Below are 6,557 nucleotides of genomic sequence, written 5' to 3' on the forward strand. Positions count from 1 at the left end.
GCGCATTGTAGAACAACATATTAAATTGAAGATGGCAACAATTAGTGCAAGAAATTTGGACTTCTCCCTATAGATGTCTCTATTAAGAAGGAACTACTAAAATTCTGAAGATATTTGTTTTTCCTAGGTTTCCTAAACTGAGTTGATTATGTTTTGTGTTGTTATGTTCAAAGGTTTACTACACTTCTGTCTCTGACCGCCGACCTCCAATATTGACCAATAAGAAATTTATATATTTATTTCAACCAGTAGGGATTTTCATGTACTTATGAAAATTATCCAATAAGAATTGGAGGGAGGGGTGTAGGGATTTACCCCAGTGTTTTCGGGAACCTTCTTCTTGAGTGTATAAGCTACCCATTTTTCGAGCCACTTTGTCTCGCTAATCGCTCTGGTCTAGTGTGTGTGTGTGTACAAAGGAGGCGGGGCCTCGTCCATCATCGAGTCGTCGAGCATCTACAGGTAATGACAGTCCATCCGTATTAATTGAAAGCTTACTCGAGGGGAAGGTTTCCGAATTGAACCATGTAACGTAAATTGTTAAGTTCTACTTCTATAGGAAATTTCTAACAGCTGTATATATTTTAAACTTCATTAGGGAATAGAGAATGAGTTACTCTCTCGACTTCCCTCTCATGTTGATTTTGAGGTGACTAGAATTATGTAACCTTTTCAATCTTTAAATTCTGTGACGTAAAGATTTTCTCCAGCTAGTCACTTCAGTAGTTAGCCTCTGTATCGTCGGGCCACGAGCCCAACTAGTGTTTTCAAGGAGTTCGATTGTTCGCCTACACTTCACTTTGATTTTGGGCTCATAACGTTAACCTGTTGTGTAACTCAAGCAACTGTACAGGCGGTGATGTGAAGTATGTATTGAATGCCAGACAAAGTTAGTAGCGAAACGAGCATGCAGTGACGTAAGGTATGGATCGATGGCCAGAAAATATTACTTATTAACTATTAAGCGTGAATGTAGGCATTTTTCTATATCATTCAAATAAATATTTCATTTCAGGTGAATGTTCGAAGGTTATGAGTAGCAGTGACTTGATAGTGTCCGTTTGATGATTATTTTATTAATGCTGCAAAACGTAACATTCCAGTGGTCGCGTGAATCACAATGGTGATCCAGCCGTTTCGTTTCTTCGCTACTGTTTGTTGGTATCACTGTTGACCCTGAGCATCCCTGTACCTTCCTCACGCCTCGACCCCTCTCTGACACGCAGGAGTCTGCTAACCCTTAACTGATGGCCGTTGCGTTATAAAACAATTTATTCTTGTGGATCACAACTGTGATCAGTGCGACCACTAGCGTGACTTCTTTTGACTTTGTTCGTTTCTTATTACGGTGTCTAATCTCAGTTCCTAAGCACCGTGTCATGAGTTTATTGGTATATAGGAGCAAATTGGATGACTGTGAGAAAATAAATCTATGAGGAAGGTAATGGAGGGAGTGAGTGAGACAAATCACAATGCCAGTAATTTTTCAGGTGTCTCTTATAAATGCACACATAATAATATTACACTGTACAGAAAATAGAGTTATTTTCACAATGCAATATCATATCATATTCATTGAATAAGTAGCACAGAACAGCCTCATATCACAAAGAAAATATGGATCGCAATTGTGATCCGCGCGACCACTGACGTTACTTTCCTTCGCGCAGACTGTAATGTGAAGTGTGGATGGATGGCCATCCAATATCACATTGCAAACTTGCAGGCTGTGATGCAAGGTATGGATGGATGGCCAGACAATGTGCAGTAGTAACTGTGCAGGCTGTGTTGTGAAGTATGAATGCATGACCAGACAATGTTACCCAGAAACTGTACAGGCAGTGTTGTGAAGTATGAAGGAATGGACAGACAATGTTTCCCAGAAATTGTTCACCACAGGGGGTGTGACCCAACCAGGCCGTTAATTCTGCCATTTGACTATTGCTATGCCAATGAATTGGCAGACAATGTTACAGAGAAACTGTACAGGCAGTGTTGTGAAGTATGAAGGAATGGACAGACAATGTTGCCCAGAAATTGTTCACCACAGGGGGTGTGACCCAACCAGGCCGTTAATTCTGCCATTTGACTATTGCTATGCCAATGAATGGGCAGACAATGTTACAGAGAAACTGTGCAGGCTGTGTTGTGAAGTATGAATGAATGGACAGACAATGTTACCCAGAAATTGTAGGGGCTTTGTTGTGAAGTATGAATGCATGGACAGACAATGTTACAGAGAAACTGTACAGGCTGTGATGTGGAGTATGGTGGATGACCGGACAATGTTTCCAAACAACCGTGCACGCTGTGGTATTACGATGAATGGATGGCCAGAAAATGTTACGTATCAAATATTAAGGCCGTGAGGTGAAGTACAGGGGATGGCCAGACAATAATACCTATCCACCATGCTGGATGTGATGTGAAGTGTGGGTGATTGGCCAGACAATGTTATATAGTACCTTTGCAGGCTGCAATGTGAACTATGGATAGATGGTCAGGAAATGTTACATAGTAACAGTACAGGCTGTGAGGTAAACTACGGATAGACGGCCAGAAAATGTTACCTAGTGTAATACAGGCTGTGTTATGAAGTATGGATGGCTGGACAACGTTGCCTAACGAACGTGCAGGCTGAGAATTGATGAGCAGAAGATGTTACCTACCAAGCATTAAATCTGTGATATGAAGTATGGGTTGATCGCCCGTAACTGTGGAGGCTCTGATCTGAAGTTTGTGTGGATGGCCGGACAAGGTTGCCAAGATACTGTACAGGCTCTGATGTGAAGTATGGGTGGATGGCCAGACAATGTTGCCAAGATACTGTACAGGCTGTGATGTGAAGTATGGGTGGATGGCCAGACAATGTTGCCAAGATACTGTACAGGCTGTGTTGTGAAGTATGGGTGGATGGCCAGACAATGTCACCTAGCAACCACGCAGGATTTGATGTGAAGTATGGATGCATGGCCAGATAATGTTACCAAGAAACTGTACAGGCTGTGGTATGGAGTATGGATGGATGGCCTGAAAATGTCTGTGATATAAGGTATGGGTGGATGGTCACAAAATGTTACCTAGCCACCGTACAGGCTGTGATGTGAAGTATGGTTTGATGGCAGGAATATGCTACCAAGGAAATGTACAAGCTCTGATATGAAGTTTGAATGGACGGCCACATATTGTTACCTCGCAAACGCGCAGGCTCTGATATAAGATGTGGATGGACGGCCAGACAATATTACCTAGAAACTGTGCGGACTCATAAATGTGAAGTATGTTTGGATGGCCAGAAAGTTTTCCAGAGGAACTGTACAAGCTCTGATATGGAGTATGGTGGATGGTCAGTTAATGTTACCTACTAAGTGTACAGGCTTTGATACGAAGTATGGATTGATGGCCGGAAAATGTAACGTAGTAACCATGCAGGCTCTTATGTTCAGTATGGATAGATGGCCAGAAAATTTTACCCAGTAAACATGAGGCTGTGACGAGTAGAACTGGTGGATGGCTATAAATAGTTATCTGGTTACTTTAAACGCTCTGTTGTAATGTGCGGATGGATGCCACAAAGTTCCATCTATTAATCTTTCAGGATGTGATGTGAAGTATGAATGGATGGCCAGAGAGTGTTACAAAGAAACTGTACCGCCTGTAATGTAGAGTATGGTGGATGACCAAAAATTCTCACCTAGCAATTGTGCCGGCAGTGACATGTAGTTCGGATGGATGGCCAGAAGATGTCACGTAGTAACCGTGCAGGTTGTGATGTGAAGTATGGGTGGATGCCAGCCAACTTTACATAGTAATTGTACAGGCTATGATGTAAGATGTGGATGGACGGCCAGGCGATGTTACCTGGCCAACATGAAGGCTGTGATGTGAATAATTGGTGGATAGTCAGACAATGTTACAAAGAAATTGTACAGGCTGTGATGTGGAGATAAGATGGATCGTCGGTCAATGTTTACATACAACCGTGCAGTCTGCGATGTAAGATTAGAATGGATGGTCGGACTGTTACCTATCCACAGTGCAGGTGTCAGTGTCAATACTGGTAAGTATGGGTTTTAAGGACCACTCTACTGCCCACACGTCGCACAATACACGGACACCTTACACACCATACCTCAATACGGTAGCATAACAGCCTTCCTCTCAGGCCTACGAGCAATTGTTCAACGCCTTACCGCTAGAACATTGATCTTAGTCAGTCACGAGACCGATGATGGGCGGCCGTGATTGAGAGACGTACAGAGCGAAACTTTGATGTTCCTACAGAGAAACGTGACACCAGTTTTAAACAATTTATGGGCGGAAAGCTCAAGACATGTGTACTTCATTACAAACTGAGCTGTTATTAGTTCTGAGGAGATGTGTTGCTTGCAGAGGAATCTCGCAGAAAGTACCGTTTGCTATTTAGCGAAAAAGCAACTTTGAAAGTATTTAGGACATGTCTGCTGTTTATACATTCTCTGTTACTGCGGCGGATAAGGTTGGATTCATAAAAATTACTTGTTTCCCTTTAAATAGAAATATGTAACAATTCATCACAGCGACACAAAGACCCCAGATGTCAGAGATTATCTTGTGAAAAACGAAAATGAATTCTAAAGATCGAGACCGCAGCCCTGGGGAGCTGCTCTGTTATCTGGCTCTCCAGACCGCCACCAAGAGTCGCACAGTAGATCCATGCAATTTTCCTCTCTTCAGAATATCGGAGTTGTTTCTGGGGTCGCTGTTTGCTCTTGGCCGGAAGATGATCCTGTTGCTCCGCAAAGCAAAATCATCTGCTTGTCTTCAACCAGGAGGTGTGTCTAGACCTACAATATTATAGACGATCACGCTAGAAAGCAGCTGTGTTCCACTGAGAGTAATAAAATCCTCGGTTTCCAAGAGACTAATGGTTCAGGGCGTAGTGCTAATATCACCACCTGTGTCATGTGATGTGTCGTCTTTGCTGGGAATGCTGAAAACTGTACACTCGGACAAAATCGGACATTCCAGAAACTGAAAAGCCACGACGTGACTGTAAATACATTAGAAACTGCTTCCGAAAACAATGATGCTTCAGATAGAAGTCACTGCCTTCGGACACGTTAAGCAGAAGTTAAAGTGAAATATCCGTCAGAACCGAGTTTTCGGGCTGGTTAAACCTCTGTCCGAAATGTGTCTCTGATCACAGTTCCCCAAAAACCACCGTAAAGGTCTACTTCGGCATCTGCTCAAGATGAACCATTTTAAGAAGAGCAAAGTAACATTTGGCTGTACGTTCAGGTTCACTAATTCTTCAGTGACAATCCGACAGAAAGTCAGTGCTGAAGTAGAAGACGTTGGTTTTACTTTTGTTACAATAACGACACACAACAATCCTCCATCTGTACTAAGCGTGGAAACTGTGCTTCATGGGGTGGTGGTGGTGGTGGTGGTGGTTGTGGTGGTGGTTGTGGTTGTCCTGGTGGTGGTGGTGGTGGTGGTGGAGGTGGTTTTAATTTAACCACCCTCTATTAACACTAAACAGAAGTTAAATTGATAATGTGGAAAAATGAAGGTATCAGCGAAAGAAAGACACGGGCCACGAAGCCTTGAAAATGAAAGACACCGCAGGCCCCGATACCAAACACCTAAGGGGTCAGAAAAGAACTAGTGTTGGCCAAGGAAGGTCGGGTAAGACAGACGAAAGTGAGGAGACTTCCTATAGTAAGTTGAAGCAGTGCTAGAACTTAGCTAAGTGTGCAATGGTCGTCAACCAGCGATCCCAAATCAAGAACCTCTAGGGCTCCTTTTAGTCGTCTCTTACGAAAGGTAGGATTAACTTGGTTGTTATCAATCGCTTCCAGCCACAGGGGGTGTGAACCAACCAGGCCGTTAATTCTGCAATTTGACTATTGCTATGCCAATAAAAATTGAAGAGTGTCCTTTTAGTGTCAGACGTACATTGCCTCACAGAAGCTCAAGAGGCTGTACGAAAGCTGCAGAGTGGAAGTCTGTTAGCTTACTGATAGAGAACCATCCTAAACGTAGCAATGTTCAATGTCACAAAGACGGTCCAAAATTCCTCTAACGAGAACATTGCGAGAGTTCGGTCAGTGGAACTGTGAATCTCAGCACCGGCTTACTCAAGCCTAACCACATCAACCCAAAAAGGAAATATAATTCTCCCGCCTGACCACTGTCTACCTGAAGGTCAAGGAAAGGCTTCCTCAGGTTCCTCAAGGTTCCATGGAACCAACTGAGTCAGTAAGTGGCAGGAAAACGGAACGACAAGACCAACAGTTCTAACTTCGTTTTAAGTAGAAAAGTAGAATTATTTCATCTCTTTCATCATTGAACAGCACCAGCCCTCACTTTGGGAGTCCTGCAGATTTCAGTGATGCAGGCAATTTGCTGAATTTAGGTTGTGCTACTTTTGACTTGAAACCTGAAGTACGTAAGTCTTCTTGGATCCCCCGTAGTTACACTGGAGTACTTTCCAGTTGCGTTCCTTCTCTAGCTCTTCAATGTAACGCAAACTCAGATAACATCACCATAGCAAATGGATGGCGATAACAAAG

The sequence above is a fragment of the Anabrus simplex genome, chromosome X, assembly GCF_040414725.1.
Source record: "Anabrus simplex isolate iqAnaSimp1 chromosome X, ASM4041472v1, whole genome shotgun sequence".
Lineage (NCBI taxonomy): Eukaryota > Metazoa > Arthropoda > Insecta > Orthoptera > Tettigoniidae > Anabrus > Anabrus simplex.